Genomic DNA, 18316 nt, shown 5'->3' with positions numbered 1-18316 from the left:
TGTTTTGTAAATGTATATTCCTGGCTTTTCTCCTCTTTTGATGAGGAGCATTTAGCTTCGAAATACCATGATCTAAAGAGGCTCTTTTTCCATTATTAATTTGATGATACAATAAAGTTTTATTTAACTTTGAATTCTCATCTTATATATATATATATATATATATATATATATATATATATATATATATATATATAAAGCTGAACGTCTGTGTGTGTGTCTGGTCATGAATAGGCTCCTATATGGTTGACTATTATAGAAAACTGATCACCTATAATGATAGAAGATGTATCGAGACACAGGAATGGGTATGTTTGATCTGGCATAATGATGATTCATTAAAATTGTGGGGTCTGTGTACGCGCCTGGTCCACAAAGTATGGAAATAAAAAATTTAAAAATTAAAAGAAAACGTTTACAAGTGTTTTTGATATAGATGTACATAAGAATACTTTGCAAAGTATATTTTAACTTAAATAGGGATGGTATAATAAAATTGTGGGATCTGCGTTCGCGCCTGGCCTCCATAGAATGGAAATAGACACAAATTTTAATAAAGACTTTTCATATCTATCTGCATAAGTATACTTTGATAATTATGTTTCAGTTTGAAGAAATATGGTATAATAAAATTATAGGATGTTCGTTCGCACCTGACCTCCATAGAATGGAAATATGTCACAAAATTTAACAAGGTTTTTTAATATAGATCCACAGAATATTGTGATAAGTGTTTCAGTGTGAACAGGTATGGTATAATAAATTATGGGGTTTATCTATTTTATTTTTACTTTCATCATATTTTGCTTTGGTTTTGATACCCCTAAATTCGAAGCTATCTCTTTACAACCCTTTCTTTTCATAACCTATCATAGTTTCATAAATCAGAGTCCATTTTCTCGAGGCTGTTTTTGAATCCAGTCAACGACGGGTACTTTTGCTAGTATATATATATATATATATATATATATATTTGAATTTTACTTCTCCGTGATCTGATGGATTTACTGGAGGCATAAATTTACCCTGGACATCTATAATTCTGTTTCCTGTTCTTATGCATCATCAATTTACTTTATTGGATGTATCCTCTATTTCCTGAATTTTACCATATCCTTTTATATTTCTACTTTTTTTCTTGTTTCTGCTTTCAGAATCATTAAACTTTATAAACTTTCACTGTTAAAAACTCTTTTTATGTAAATAGGATTAAATTCATATTTGTAATTTCTTTTAATGCATTAATCTGCAAAATTTATCGCACATTTTACAATACTCCTTTCCTCTGATGAGAATAATTGCATTTTTCGAAACTCCGCGGATGAAGGCTGTACAGTTTTTTAATATTTGTTTTTTATGGTTGAAGATTTGAATTAATTTATAATAAGATTTTTCTATTATATATATATATATATATATATATATATATATATATATATATATATATATATATATATGTGTGTATATTTGTGTGTGTGTGTGTGTGTGAAAACATCGTTTATTCACGACTCGCTCAGCAGCCGCCGATTAGCGTAATGGTTAGGAGCCTTGACTGTCGTACAATCTTGGCTTGAGGTAGTTGCCTGTCTAGCCGCACTGATGAGCTGTGAAACAGCGAAACAGTACTGTATGTGGATGACATATATATTAGTGGGGTGGGGCGGCTTTGCTCGGTCGTAAAATATGCTTCAAGCTGATATTTCGGTGCCATCAGCTAGAATTGAAACCGAAAACAAAACTGTAGCACCCAAAGCTGGCGACATTACCACTGTACCAACGTGACACGCATATGAACTGATTAAAAATAAAAATTAAGAATAAACTAACACGAATGTACAAAATGTATAACGATTTTTTTCAATTTTTAGCCATTTTTTTGACCCCTTAAAAATATTTTAATCGGCTGAAGAACGATAAAAGGACGGTCCATAAAAAATCTCTAGCGCCGCCGCCGCTCTGCGACTGAGTTTCGGAAAAGATAGAGTTTGAAAGTATGGAGACAGACATATAGCCTTATATATATATATATATATATATATATATATATATATATATATATAGAGAGAGAGAGAGAGAGAGAGAGAGAGAAAGAGAGAGAGAGATTATTTGGTCAAGGACGGACAACAGGAAACCGTTGTATGGGAAATAAATAATGTGTTCCTCTCCCAATCTTTTACGCTACTCTCCTTTTTTTGTCTTCATTTTTCTAACTGCTTCTTAACATCTTTACTACTGCTATATGCTTATAGCCTTTTCTTCTATTTCATTTCTAAGCAAATGTTCTTAAGTCAAATGTTTTTGTACATGTATATTCTTGTCTTTTATTCTTTTCTGACGAGAAGCATTTTACTTCGGAATGTTATGGCCTAAAAGGGTCTTTTTCCTTAAAGCTTTATTTAATTTTGAATGCTCACCGTTTCTTTCTCTCTCTCTCTCTCTCTCTCTCTCTCACACACACACACATATATAATTTTATGAAGTTGAATTTGTTATTTGTCTAAATATTCGATTAATAACTAAAAACATAAGTCTATGCATAATTCACGCAGTCACGAGAAAAACACACGGACACGTGAAGTTGTTCTATAATTTTATTAATATAGTGACGCAGATGGTTTGTTTTTTCTTATATAACTCCACCCCTCGCTTATATGGCACAAATATTTCTTGAGGAAAGGGTGGCCTTTAAAAGAGTTGTCTTTAACTAATGGATTCTACCAGCAATAATATCAGCATTCAAACTCAGGAGAATTACATCCATTAAAAAAACAATCTCAAAACTGGACGATTGCCTGGGAAGCGCGCGCGCGAGAGAGAGAGAGAGAGAGAGAGAGAGAGAGAGAGAGAGGGGGGGGTAACAATCCTACCACAATATTCCTTTTTTAACGTGTAAAATATAGGAGTTCTACAAGAATATATATATATATATATATATATATATATATATATATATATATATATATATATATATATATATGACTATTTTAATGAAGCACATAAATTAATATACGGAGATATAATTTTATGCGTAAATTTTCAGTATTTACTTGAACAGTGCTCAATACATAGAGTGCGGAAGTAAGTTATAAAAATATATATGCCAATTAAGCTATATTCTGTGTGAGAATTCGTCAGGCTTGATTAAGCTACACTGTAGCTTAATCAAGCCTGACGAATTCTCACAAGATTGAAACGCAGAATATTCTGTGTAGCCTCATTTCATAACTTAATTCCACTAGCGAAATTGCAACAGACAGGAACAGTTGGAAGTTATTCACGAAACACAAACGTTGTTTGCGATGAAGCATACGACAATACACACACACACACACACACACACACACACACACACACACACACACACACACACACACACACACACACATATATATTATATATATATATACACATATATATATATATATAGTCATCGACATATAGTCCTGTTTCGTTGTATCACAACTCATCAGTGCCGCTAGACTAGCATCTCTCCCAAGCCAAGGATTGAACCTAGAACCGTCGTGTTGACCGTCGGCATAATATATATATATATACATGCACACATTTTCTTCTCGAAAAATCAAAACACCTGTTGTCTAGGCAGTCGAGTTTCAATCCTGGCTTAAAGTAGTTGCTTGTCTAGTCGCACTGATGAGCTGTGATACAGCGAAACAGTACTATATGTGGATGACTATAAATTCACGTAGTTTGTTAGCATGAACTAAAAACCAAGTTTTTCAAAAATTCTCAATTTACCACGACACAGAAATATTTGTTATATTGAAATAAAAGCAAGCAATGAATTAAAACAAAACAAGTTAATTAATAAAATGTCCCTTTTCAAAACCAATATGCAAATTAGTTCATCTTGCGACTAATATCGCATATAAATAAGTATTACAGAAAAAAAAAAGATAGATAAAAAACGAGCGATATCTACCTGTACACGACACGACAACAAGAAAAGAAATGGCCGCTATATAGTTGTTACGCGGCTGTTTTTTCTTATGGTCGTACCGGTTGACATTGCTTGTTTTTAGAGCCGAATAAACATTTTCGGGTTAACCCACATTTTCCATTAAGTAAAAACACTAAAAATCTACACAGCTAGGTAGAAAAGTAACTTATCTAGTCTTTCGTAACATTTATTAGTTTGATTCTTTTTTACCACTTTTCCGAATCTCTGTGTAAAACAAACTCGGTGTAAAGTTGAATTTGAAATAGGGTTTTAACTTTCACGTTAGTGCAAAAAAGACTCCTCTCTATATTTTGAATTCATTCATTGGGTTTGTATTACTGTACACATAGATTGGAAAAAGTTGTCAAAAAACAAATATATAACAAATAAATGTTATCAAAGGCAAGATAAGCTACTTTTCTACCTAACTGGATATATTTTTTGTGTTTTTATTCAGTGTAACATATTTATTCAGCTCGAAAAACATGCAGTGTTTACCGATGTATTAGAAAATTAAAAATGGCGACCGACTCTCTCTCGGAGAGGGTAAGTTTGGGAAAAGGTATTATAAATAATAAATTAGACAAAATACTGTTAGAAATTCGCTCAATATATGTTACCGTGACATAAGTTGACATATATTCGGAGGGTTTTTAATAGTATTTTGTATAGTTTTTTATTTATAACACCTTTTTCCATACTTACGGTGTTAAAGAGGGTGTGAGACGCCATCTTGAATTTTCGGTAAACACTGTATGTTTTTCGAGCTGAATAAATATGTTACATTGAATAAAAACACAAAAAATATATCCAGTTTGGTAGAAAAGTAACTTATCTTGCCTTTGATAACATTTATTTGTTATATATTTGTTTTTTTGACAACTTTTTCGAATCTATGTGTACAGTAATACAAACCCAAACTAATTATATCATCAGAACTATAATGAAAAGTTAAGGGGAAAATTAAGAAAAATTAGGAACATTTTTTTTCTTAATTTTCCCCTAATTTTTTTTCTCTTTAACGTTCCCTATTGTTCCGATGATATAATAAAGTTATAACTTTTATTCCTTATCTTTCATTTAATATTATTGTTTGCCCCTCTTAATAGTGTTGAGATTTTCTTGATAAGTTTTGCTTTGTTAAAGATTTACTCTTTGATAACTTAATTGTATTATATATATATATATATATATATATATATATATATATATATATATATATATATATATAAGGGGGATTCTGGACAAGAACCTTCGTTTATGCTAAGAAAACAAGAATTTTCGAACGCGCACCTCACCTGTGATAACACTCAAAGCGCCTTCCTTTCAATTCAACTTACAATTACTTCCGAGTAAGAAAAGTGTCGCAATTTTCAACACAAGTCAGCCATGTTTTTTAAGTCTGTGCATTTGGTTATTTTTGATTTATTCTGTGGTAAGAAATAAATAACTTTAAATATTCTCGAAATAGTAATATCCCTTACCCTTCGCCAACATCCACGTCCTAAGGAGAAAATACTTTAATGCGCAACAGTTTTTAGGTGAATCTATGTGTACAGTAATACAAACCCGTTTATATATATATATATATATATATATATATATATATATATATATATATATATATATATATATATATATATATATATATATATATATATATAAATAAATCAAAGTTATGGGTGTGTATGAAATATAAAAACGATGTTGTTTTATATGTTTATTTTATTTTCATATTTCAACAAGCAGTCCTCCTCCAATCTTTTTTATGAAAGACTAACACAATAGCTATTAGACACTAATCAATAAATATTCCAAATTTAGGTTTCTTTTAAAATATTTTAAAAGGACTTTATTGGACATAACATGGACACAAACCAATTTGAAAATTTAAATATTTCTGATTTACATTAAATTTGACCTATAATAATTAGATACCAATTTCTTGAATTTTAATTTCTTAAGATTTCTTACAAAGCCTTAAATTTTAGACATTTTTTAGAATCAAAATCGTGTTACGGACAACAATGATATAAGGATACTAGACATAAGGCTTAGTATTGTTATACCTTGATTTTAATCTATGTAAGGAGATATAAAAGTATGCAAAACTACTTTATTGGAGGAATTATTTTTACCCGCCCAGGGACAGATATTCTACTTTAATTCACATTTTATTTCTCCTTAGTTTAGGCGCACAAAACGAACATACGACTTGGCTAAAATCTAAAGAAAAAAAAAAAAAAAAACTTTAGCCAGAAATCATTTTTCTATTCGACAATTTAAAGACTTCAAAATCACTTTTGGATTTTCTTCGACCACAAAAATAATCAGCAACATTCGGAGTTTAATTTTTAATTTGATTTCACTTTTTTGGCTTTCGGAAATTATTGGCACAGTATTAAAATAAATGCGTCCAATAAATATTGATTTTGAGTTCTAGGCACTAGTGCAGTTCAGTTCAACAGTAATCCCCCCCCCCAAAAAAAAATTAATTGTTTTTATTTTAAGAGAGTTCCGTCCGCGCAACATAAAAGTTAACAAAGCCCTCACCCTATGTCTTTAAATAGGTATTTACATTTTGAAATCACGAAATTTGCATTTTAAATTGAAAAGATCATTTTTTTACCGAGTAAACTAAATTAATTTTCTACTTACGCGAGTAAATTTTGTTTTAACTGATTTTAAATGTTTTTTACTTAAAAATAAAACTAACGTAAATCCTGTCCAATTAGAACGAAAAAAATTGGTGGCTTTATTAAAGCCAAAGTCGAATCTCGATAATCGTTCAAAAATTGAAGATTAAACAAAATATTTGTGGAACAGTGGAACACTACACGTTAATATGATTGTAATTTATTGGATGTATTTCGTTATGTGAAAAAACAAAAACAACAACACTGTAAATTTATTTTGAAAATACAAAACACTTAAAATGAGAAAAAAAATAGATAAATGTGTGAGAAAAATTAAAAAAAAGAAAATGTACAGTTTTTATAATTTATTATTGAAAAATAATGTGATCGCTTCAACAACGTCATCATTAACAACAACAACAACAACAAAAAAAAAAAACAAAAAAACAATGCATTTTTCGGCCCTCCCACAAAGACAAAGTCAGACTCATGGCAGTTTTTTAAAGGGATATTTAGCCCCCTCTCCATCTCCAAGGGGCACTCTAGATTCAGAACAAAATTAAACATCGCCTCAGTCAAGAGTGACGACAAAACACTAACAAACATTACAATTTGATCCTAGTCTGAAAGCTAAGCACAGTCTCTAAAAAACTGTAAACGCAACAGTTTTAGAAATAAAGGGGAACGGGGTGAGGCTAATGTTTCATTCAAATTCTTCTACACATTTACATATGTAATTAATATCTACGTATGTAAATATTTTAAGCATAAAAGTTATTTTATTCAGTTTTTAGATGGACAAATTAAACAAACACATACCGAACGGTCTCTGGGAGTCATTTTTTTTTTTTTTTTTTTTTTTAGTTTTGCTTTAACTATTTTTTTTTTTTGGCTAATAATGCGTGTTTTTTTTTTAAACATTAAAAAAAATTAAATTATTATTTTTGTAAAAATAAGATTTCAAAAGTTAAATTTAATTATTGGAGAATCGTTTGATCGTTATATTGTGATTTGAACAAAATTGCTATAAAATTATAACTAAATCGCTTCCGAAAATGTCGACCTTTTAATAACACAGAAGGATTTATTAAGAATTTTTAAGTCAGTTTAATAACGTTCTGGTTATTGTCTAATTATGGCACGTGAAAGTTTAGAAAGCCACTTTTAAAATGGGGAATTTGGTAAGTTTTCCCTTGCCGCGGGCGGAACTCTCTTAAAATGAAAACAAAAATGTAAAATGCACAAGTTCCCAAACTACTTTCAAATTTCGAAGAATCATGCATTCTTCGTTTTTATTTATTTATTTATTTATTTTTTTACAATTTACAAAAGATTTGTTTATTACGAAGAAACGAAATACATTTCTGCTGGGAGTAATTTCGTAATTTAATGATTTTTTTAAAAACTCTTTGTGAGGACTTTACATCGTTGTATTTTTTTTTTATTTCCGTAAACAATCGATTAATAAGAAATAAAAAATAAAGTGTAAATCACGTAGAACCGACATGCGCGCGCGCACACACACACACACACACACACACACACACACACGAGAAAAGATCACGCAATTTTATTCATGCAGAGATGTAACGTTGGCTGAAAATGAAAATACATATAGGAACACACACACACACACACACGCACACGCACACGCACACGCACACGCACACGCACAGGTAAAAGAAATGTACCTACCCGATACGATGAAAATCAATTTCGATAATTTAGTTATTCTTGCAGTTGTTAAATAGTTGAAGTTTTTCCCCTTTCTTTTTGAAAAAAAAAAAAAAAATCACGAAGAAAGGATCCGGTTAAATATCCAAATATGTAAACCAACCCTTAAATGCCTGAGGAAGAAGAATCAGTTCCTTATAAAATCGAAGAAGAAAAAAAAATGAAGACAATCTCTGGAAGCAGCGCAAATTTAGCTTTGGTTTTAGCGTAAAAAAATCGAATTATCGAAGACGCGTGAGCGCGTGAACCGCTTATAATAAATTTAAGCAAAAAATAAAAATCCCGAAAAGTAGCGCGCACTCACTCAATATGAACACGATGATAATACAAAATAATAAAAAAAAAAAGGTTCAGTAGCGACCAGCGCTAAATAAGTTCGTTGTGTATATAATAAAATCCAGAAAGAGAATGCAGGAAATCCAAACTGGCCTAACGTTTTCTTCTACATCCTTCACGCAACTCGTATTTTTTTTTAAATACGCAAACCCATATATTAATATAAACGTATATACAGGAGCGTCGACAACATGCCTTCTTTCTTTCTCTTTCTCTCTCTCTCTCTCTCTCTCTCTCTCTCTCTCTCTCTCTCTCTCTCTTTCTCACGGGCAGTCTTCTGCCTGTATCGTCCGCGCGGGATATAAGAATTCACAAGAAAAAGAAAAAGAAATAAGAAGAAAGGGACGAATACGCGGGGAAATGGAGGGAGGGAGTGGCGGGAAAGGTGGGAAGTGGGCGATTGGGAGGGGGCAGGGTGTAAACGAAACGAAGGAAGGAGGCGGGTGGTTGTCGAGTATAAAGGTTGGAGGGGGAGGTTCTGTAGGGAGGGGCACGACGGGCACCAGTCTGTGTATAACGCGAAAGGGAAGATAGGGTATAAGATTTTGCTCATAGAGGCAACCATATTTAAGAAAGCGAGAAGTGAGAAAAGTACAGTATATAACGAGAAAAAATATATATATATATATATATATATATATATATATATATATATATATATATATATATATATATAGAGAGAGAGAGAGAGAGAGAGAGTTACCTGTTTAGTATTCAAAAGGCAAACACATTACTATAATAATAACTTAATTGTTGCGCTCCAAACACATCTGAGATCTTCAAATTTACAAATCCCGAAATCGAAATTTTTAATTCTTAATATATTTCTGCTAAAAACAAATGAACGAAATCACTGATGTATGTTATTTTTATGTGATTTTGTGGTTTGACCATTGTCCAATTTCCATGCTCTTATAGTTATGCATACTGTCACACACACACGCACACACGCACACACGCACACACGCATATATATATGTGTATGTTTGTGTATGTTTGTATATATATATAAGTGTGTGTTTGTGTGTGTATGTATGCATATGTATGTACATGTATATGTATATATATGTGTGTATGCATATATATGTGTGTATATATGTGTATGTTTATATATATGTATATATAGGTATGTGTGCATGTATGTATAGGATATATATATGTGCATGTATGTATAGGTATATATATCTGTATGTGCATGTATATATAAATATATATATATATATATATATATACAAGTATGTATATATATGCCTATGTATATGTATGTACATAGATATGTATGAATATGTATATAAGTATATATGTATGTATATACATTAATTTATTTTTACTAGTTATTTATTTTCATTTTTCCTCTTTTTGTCGTAGGCTTCATCGCAAACAACGTTTGCGTTTCGTGAATAACTTCTAACTTTTCCTGCCTGTTGCAATTTCGCTAGTGGAATTAAGTTATGAAAATATGTTGATGCATTTCAGCTTAACGCTAACCTTCTGTGCCACTTAATTGCCGTATACATTTTCAAATGTTACTACGGATTTCTACTAACATATTGAGCACTGTTAGAGTAAATACTGAAAACTGATACACCTTATAGCATTTTATGCGATACATGAAATAATTAAATATATATATATATATATATATATATATATATTATATAATATATATATATACATTATATAATATATATATATATATTATATAATATATATATATTATATATATATTATATAATATATATATTATATATATTATATAATATATATATACATATATAAATATATATATATAATATATAATATATATTATATATAATATATATATTATATAATATATATATTATATATATAATATATATATAATATATATATAATATATATATTATATAAAATATATATATAATATATATATATTATATAATGTATATATATTATATAAAATATATATAATATATATATAATATATATATAATATATATATAATATATATAATATATATATAATATACATATAATATATATATAATATACATATATATAATATATATATAATATATATAATATATATAATATACATATATATAATATATATATATAATATACATATATATTATATATAATATATACATAATATATATAATATATATAACATACATATATAATATATATATAATATATATATACATAACATATATAATATATATAAGATATACATATATAATATATATAATATATATAATATATAAATATAATATATATAATATATATATATATAATATATATAATATACATATATATAATATATATATAATATACATATATATATAATATATATATATTTATATAATATAGGTAATGGTGTAGATTGGCCTTCCTTTGTTTACAAAGCCATTTGACGAAAGTGACGTCAGACATATTTTTATTTACGGATGGCCAAAGCCGTATAGAATGAACTTTTTAAAAATAAGCTTTATTCAGTCTTTATTTGAACTTAATGGACCGCTTTTTTGCATTTATTAACTGTTTTATTCTTTTTCTCAAACAAAAATAGAACTTTTATAATGACATGTATATTATGGACTGTTTTTCAAACATCGAAATTTTAAAATAAAAAAAGACGTTGTGTTTTTTCTTTTGGATATATAAAAAGAATAAAACAGTTAATAAAAAAAAAAAACAACAACAAAAAACAGTCCATTAAGTTAAAATAATATCAAAATATATATAAAAAAAGGTTCAATCTATATTGTTTTGGCCATCCGTAGATAAAAATATGTCTTATTCACTTCCGTCAAATGGCTTTGTAAACAAAGGAAGGCCAATCTACATCATTACTGTAATATATATATATATATATATATATATATATATATATATATATATATATATGAACAAATGATTAATAAAACATGTTAAAAAACATCTTGAAAAAGAGTTAAAAACATATTTAATTTTAAAAAGGAAGCACAAGATAAGTGGATAGTCTTTAATCCGCGGAGTTTCGAAGAAATACTCTCCTTCTCATCAGAGGGCAGGAATTAGCAAAATGCGGGATCGGATTTTGCATGTAAAAGTATTTAATGAAACCACAAGTAAGTCACAGATCTTACTTGGTTAAAAAAAAGAGTGAGGTAAGGGGAATAGGAGATAAAAGAAAAAATGATAAAAAGATTTCACATGAATGGATAGTCCGGTGAAGGGTAAAAAATCCAAGAATGGTAAAATCCAAACACGGTCGAATTAAAAATTTCCAATCCAACAGGTAAGTTCCAAATGGTCCAAAATGATCCAAAAGGCAGAATTCCTATCACCGCAAAATCAACACGGTCCGGAACATTACTGGGGTGGTCTATTTCGATTTTGGTGTGGACCTAGGATAAAAGATCCGAATAAAAATTGCCTTCGTATAGAAGTTTCCCCGCCCCCACCCCTACATTGACTAGTGTAGCATCTCACCGTTCATGTTTTATTCTCACAGGAAATGACCAGCCTGTGTCATTTAGCCCGATGATTTCCTACGAGAATGCATCGTGAACGTTTCTGGGCAGCTGATTTGCCACATGCATATTTTTCTTATTACTTATTACTTATTACTAATAAACTCAACTCACGAACTGAGCACTGTTGAAGTAAATACTGAAAATATCTTCACCCAATATATTATAGTTTTTATAATATTATAACTTCTAGGATTCCATAGGATTTTGGTATCATTCTTTCATCAGTCGATGATGACCAAATGTTATCCGAACCCAAGATGTTGTTTCCTATTTCTACAGAAACCGTCGGTACGAATAGCTAACCATCACTTAATTGTATGATATACAAATAAGTGCATTTTGATTTTCATAGGAATATATGTATATATCTGGACGATATATATATATATATATATATATATATATATATATATATATATATATATATATATATATATATATATATATATATATATATATGGGGTCTTGGCTTCGAATCTCAAGTTCAGTCACGCTGATGGGTCGTGTAAGGACGAAACGCGTGTCCGTTAATAATTCTCTCAATCTGCCTTCTCCATTAAAAAGTATCGCAGGAAAATTAAACACAAGCACACTACACACACTACACACACACATATACACACACGTGCGCGCGCGCACACACACACACGCACATACACATATGTATATTTAATATTCTTCGATAACATTTATTTATAAAGTAATATATAGTCCGGTCCAAATCACTATACGGGATAATCACGTTGACGCACAGGTTTTCAAGCAGCGTTGAGCATGTTCAATACCAGATGAGTAACCGTTTGGGGATACCAAGCGCTGTATGTAGGAGGACATCAACACGTCCTGGAAAGAATTGCAAAAACCTAACGTCGTCATCTTCCCATGATCGAGATTATACAAGGAAGTTGATTTAACCCATTTTGATATAGTGCTGGGGCTAACTTAATTTTTAGAGGGAAGAATATAATAGGAGTTGTCTACCTTAAGTTTTAAAATACGCAAATAAATAAAGACTAAAATGACTTTACTAAATCCCGGGCAACACTGGGAGAGTACAACTAGTGTGGTATAATGTATCAACATCATTATATCTCCAATGTAAAAAAATATTTATCCTTCCCGGATTTTGTTGAGAGATTAGAAATTAGACCTTGGGTTTACTTTCAGCAATTTTGTATCCCTCATTGCCTTTATTTTGTCTTTTAGTCGCCACATCCAATCGCTTTCTGAGAAAGGGCGAAGAATTGCTGTTTGCTGTGTTAGAATATATCGATAAAACACTTATCGTTGGCCAGGTTTTGATCTGGAAGTAGTATTTTAGCTTCTTATATCAAGTGGCTTCATAACTTGTCTGGAACTATTTTTATTTTAAAAAGTGGGGCAGCATAATTCATTTCTAAACGTCATATAAACGAATAAAGTCTATTTCATACGAGTCGTCATTTACACAACTTGCAACGATATTCGATTATTTTTTAGTTACGATAAAACAAATTACAATAATACAAACATATTTAAAATATATATATATATATTTTTTTTTACCTGAAACAATGCATATTGCCATTTGGACGTAAGCAGCTAGTATTTGTGATCATGGGGAAAGTGGGGAGTTGATATTAAACTTCTGTACGTTAGTGCCGTCAGGGAAGCAAGAAACAGGACGGGGATTCCAAAGTCTAGCAATCCAAGGGGGGGGACTATTAGGATAAAAGGTTTTGCAGCATGTAGGGATCTCAACAGTGAAGGAGTGGTTTTGCTTTTTATCGGGTTAATCGAAAGTATATACATCGAAAAGGTGCAAGTGCTACGAGTCATAAGAGCGCATTTCATTACTTGTAAAATAGGCACAGGGATGCAACATTGAGGGGATGGGACAGGCGTTGGAGCTTGGTCGATAGTGAGGGACCTATTAGTTTTAAGACTCTATTTTGTAGCCTATCTAAGAGTGAGAGGCTAGTGGTGGATGCGCCAGCTCAAATGTGGCAACAATACTCCATGCGTGGGGGAATGGTGGCTTTGTGGAAGTATAGGTGTGAATAATTTTCTAGCACAGTAAAGGGAGGCCACCTTCTTTGCAGCATCCTTGGCACTGTTTTCAATGTAGTTGTTCCAAGTCATGTTTCCTGAGAATGTTAAGTCGAGGAGTTTGAAGGATTAACTCTCAGGTAAGATGTTACTTATATATATATGTATATATATATATGTATATATATATATGTATATATATATATGTATATATATATGTATATATATGTATATATATATATATGTATATATATATATATATATATATATATATATATATATATATATATATATATATAATATTCAGATTTTGTTTATTTGTTTTCACCCTGGGAATGCCCATTCTTATGAAAATATGCAAAACGTGCAAAAAAACTGAAATCCATACTGACATGTTTCGGCGATTACACACATTAACATAATCAAGCCATTGATTGGTGTCTACGTCATGGCACCTCACAGGAAATCGACGGTGTCAGCCCATTTGGCGACACCGCAGAAGAGTAGAAAATGGATTTTGGGTGTACTTTCGGCAACATCGTAATGCCCGCTTCTCTTATTTTGTCATTTAGTTCTCATATTCCAGGAACGATGTTTCTGACAAAGAGGGAAGAATTGCTCTTTTCTGAGCCAGAATCTACCCAACACTTATCATTGGCTAGATTTTTTTTCTTACCTTGAACTAGCATTTTTAAAATTCTTTACATCAAGTGGTTGTTTCGGGCGATTTCCATAAAAAAATGTTCCATAATTTCTTGTTTGTCTCATTTATATTCGCACGATTTTTTTTAGAAAAAAAAATTCCTTTTAAATATAATAAATAAGAATATTCATAAACTATTTTTTTTTCAAATAAATATGTTTATTTACGGTTTTTTTTATTTTAATATTTTAATAAACTCAATTACGTTCTTTTAATCGAACTAAAAATCATGAAATCTATTACGGTTATTTAAAAAAGAAATAAACATATATATTTAAAAAAAATCATAATGAAAAAAAAAAAAAAGCAAGAAAAGAAAAAAAGAACAAGAAATCGTGAAACGTAATTTGGGCGGGGTCACCAAATTGGCTGATACCGTCTCTTTATGCTTTTCCAAAAGATGAGAAATTATTTTGCATTTGAACACCTGCAATTAAAAAGGAGTATTTTTGCCGGAAAATATTGTAGTGAAGCTTTATATTTTTAAAGTGTATTTAATTATTAATTAAAAAATACAACCCGTTTTAAAATGAAATTTTTTTAAACAATAATTTTTTGTTTTTAGAGAATACAGCCTACACCTATCAGGTGTTGTGACGTAGATATAAAGCGATGGCTCGAGTAAGTTAATGTGCATGATCGCCCATGTTTGTCGATTCAATGGGTGTTGTTGACAAAATAATTGCGATTAGTTTGCTGTAGACTGGTCCATTTGTAACAGAACGCGAACACGCGTATGCAAATGTACATGAAATACGTAATGACGTCAATGTAAAGAAAAAACTGCTGCCGTTTGTTTGTAAATAAGCAATCAGCTCAAGCACTGTAAAAGCGGTGGACGAATGTTTATTTGATGGACATTTGATGAGGTCATTTGCGAGCACCGATCCCATGGGACAGCGATTAGAACTGCCGACTATCAATGCAATAGTTGTAGATTCAATCCCCGACTAAGGTAAGATGCTAGTCTAGTAGAACTGATGAGTTGTGATACAATAAGTCTCTTGTGTGTTATGAGTAAGTTGCTGGAATCCATATTAAATAGAGAAATAGTCAACCACCTCAGCAGAAATAACCTTCTTAGTGACACACAATATGGTTTCCGTTCTGCAAGATCTACCGCAGATGTGCTAACGGTTATATCTCATAGGATTAGTGAATCTCTTGACAAAGGTTTCCTTTCTAGGGCAATTGCTCTTGACATATCAAAGACCTTCGACAAGGTATGGCATAAGGGCCTACTTCACAAGATTTCCAGCTACGGTATGACTGGAAATGTTTTCTCAGTCATTAAATCATTTCTCTCTGATAGGCTCATAAGAGTAGTGGTCGATAGACAAAAATCAGAGGCCTACAGTATTAATGCTGGAGTCCCTCAAGGGTCAATCCTGGGCTCAACTCTCTTCCTGATCTACATCAATGATCTCCCAAAACACATACGTAAATCATTCGTTGACATCTATGCTGATGACACGACCATGAACGGCAACACATCAAAGGCTGTAAATGACAAAGTTCTCTCTAATTCTCTCTCCTCTGATCTCGAGCGCGTGGTTCAGTGAGGGAAGACGTGGCTGGTTACCTTTAATGCATCTAAACCCAAACTCCTATCTTTACATTCATCAACGCTCTGATACCCATCTGGCATCAATTGAAATGGATGTCTCTCGTCTAGGAGAAGCCCCATGTTTTGACAAGCTTCTGGGGTTGTCCTTTACTTCTGATCTGAAATGGAACATGTACATCAAGTCTGTTGCCAAGATCGCTGGAAAGATGGTGGGATCCTTCAACCGCTTCAGAAGATATCTCACTACTGATGCAATTCTTTATCTATATAAAAGCCAAGTACGTCCAAGAATGGAATACTGCTGGCATATCTGGACAGGAGCTGCTAAAAACAGCCTATCCTGCCTTGACAGAGTACAAAATAGACTTCGTGGCTTAGTGGGGAATGCCCCTTTCTCTTCCCTGCAACCTCTCTCCTACAGAAGAAACGTTGCGAGCCTATCTTTGTTTTATCGTTATTTCCATGGCAGTTGCTTGTCTGAACTCCAATCTCTGGTCCCCCCTCACCAATCTTTTACGAAAAACATCCGTCTAGCTGAATCCACTCTCCAAAGTTTTCCCCACTCTTTATCTGTGCCAAAATCAAAACGTAGATTTCATGAACAAAGCTTCTTTCTTAGAAGTGCACGCCTGTGGAACTCTGTTCCGTCTGCCTGCTTCCCACCTGACTACAACCTGTGTATCTTCAAGTCCGACGTAAACAAATTCCTAATGAACCGCCCCCTTAAATAAACACTTAATTAAATCTCCACACTAACGTACTGTACTTGCAATAATCCTTATCCCTGAGTGGCTTCCGGGCCTTGATAAGTGGTGACCACCGTGCAAAAAACAAAACAAAACAAAAAACCCCAACGAAACAGTACTGTATGGGGATCACACACACACACACACACACACACACACACACACACACACACACACACACACACACACACACACACACACACACATATATATATATAGAGTGAGTGAGAGAGAGAGAGAGAGAGAGAGAGAGAGAGAGAGAGAGAGCGAGCACGGTAAATGGACCATCAGGTGAGAGGCGCCACAGCCGTAACAACAAGTTCCGTGTGTCGGGAGAATGAAGAAATAAATGTCGTATTTGCACGAAAAAGTGAGTTCAAGTTATTCTCTTTAGCGACGTAGACTGTATACAACGTGTTGGGTCTCGTATGTAAACATGTAAGTAACGTTAGTCCATTCTTAATATGCCCCCATTTAATCTGGGTGTTTTCCCTCGCCACCAAAGACAACAGAATCCAGGTTAATGTTAAGAAGGCTTGTTCCCTTTTGACTTAGGTATGTAACTGGTACTTTGCAGTTTTAGAAGGTCCACCGTCCCAGCCTTTACTTTCTCCCTCTGAGAAGGGGTTTAGTTTATTGCTAATCGCTCGATGCGTCCCTACATAGGATTACCCACTGGGTACCTAGGCATTTTTTTTTGAAGACCAGGGCGCTAGCTTTTCAAATCCCATTTTCCGACCCTTGTGTCACCTCATTCCGCCATGAGATTGAGATAAATAACTGCATTGTCACTTAACTTCAATAATCTAATGGGAATCAGTGGGTCAATGTGATTATGCCGTAAGAATCATCCATTAAGATAATGAAAGATCAACCGCCACGCTTTAATGTGTATTTATTTGTATACCTGTATAGTTTTATATAAATATAATATATCAGTCCCGTCATATCAAAGTTAGAGAGTAAAATAAGTGTTTTTTTTCTATCTCTCGACGAAACCATATAGAATGGCGAAAGCAAGAAAACAAATAGCAAGTTAGAAAACAGGTGCCATATAAAATAAATTCGAAAAGAAATTTTTCACTTTAAATATAAAATCAACGGTAGGA

The 18316-nt window shown here is 31.7% G+C and overlaps 1 protein-coding gene across 7 annotated transcripts in view; it reads right to left on the bottom strand.

Moving 5' to 3' along the window:
• The window catches only part of LOC145283546 (fibroblast growth factor receptor 3-like), a 225550-nt gene that overhangs the window by 202383 nt on the left and 4851 nt on the right, over nucleotides 1-18316 (bottom strand). For 2 of the 7 annotated variants that reach the window (XM_080132424.1, XM_080132420.1), the window contains exon 1: nucleotides 8290-8967. The exons of 3 other annotated variants lie outside the window; for them this stretch is intronic. The gene's annotated coding sequence lies outside the window, so the exon portion shown is untranslated. Of the gene's footprint in view, nucleotides 1-8289; nucleotides 8968-18316 lie in introns of those variants that run through there. 2 more of the 7 variants (XM_080132418.1, XM_080132422.1) reach the window with 1 other exon arrangement.

Source organism: Euprymna scolopes, chromosome 8 (genome assembly GCF_053919585.1).
Source record: "Euprymna scolopes isolate OS-2025 chromosome 8, ASM5391958v1, whole genome shotgun sequence".
Lineage (NCBI taxonomy): Eukaryota > Metazoa > Mollusca > Cephalopoda > Sepiida > Sepiolidae > Euprymna > Euprymna scolopes.
Note: the sequence above shows the minus strand (reverse complement) of the source record. Positions and strands in the feature narration are given on the sequence as shown.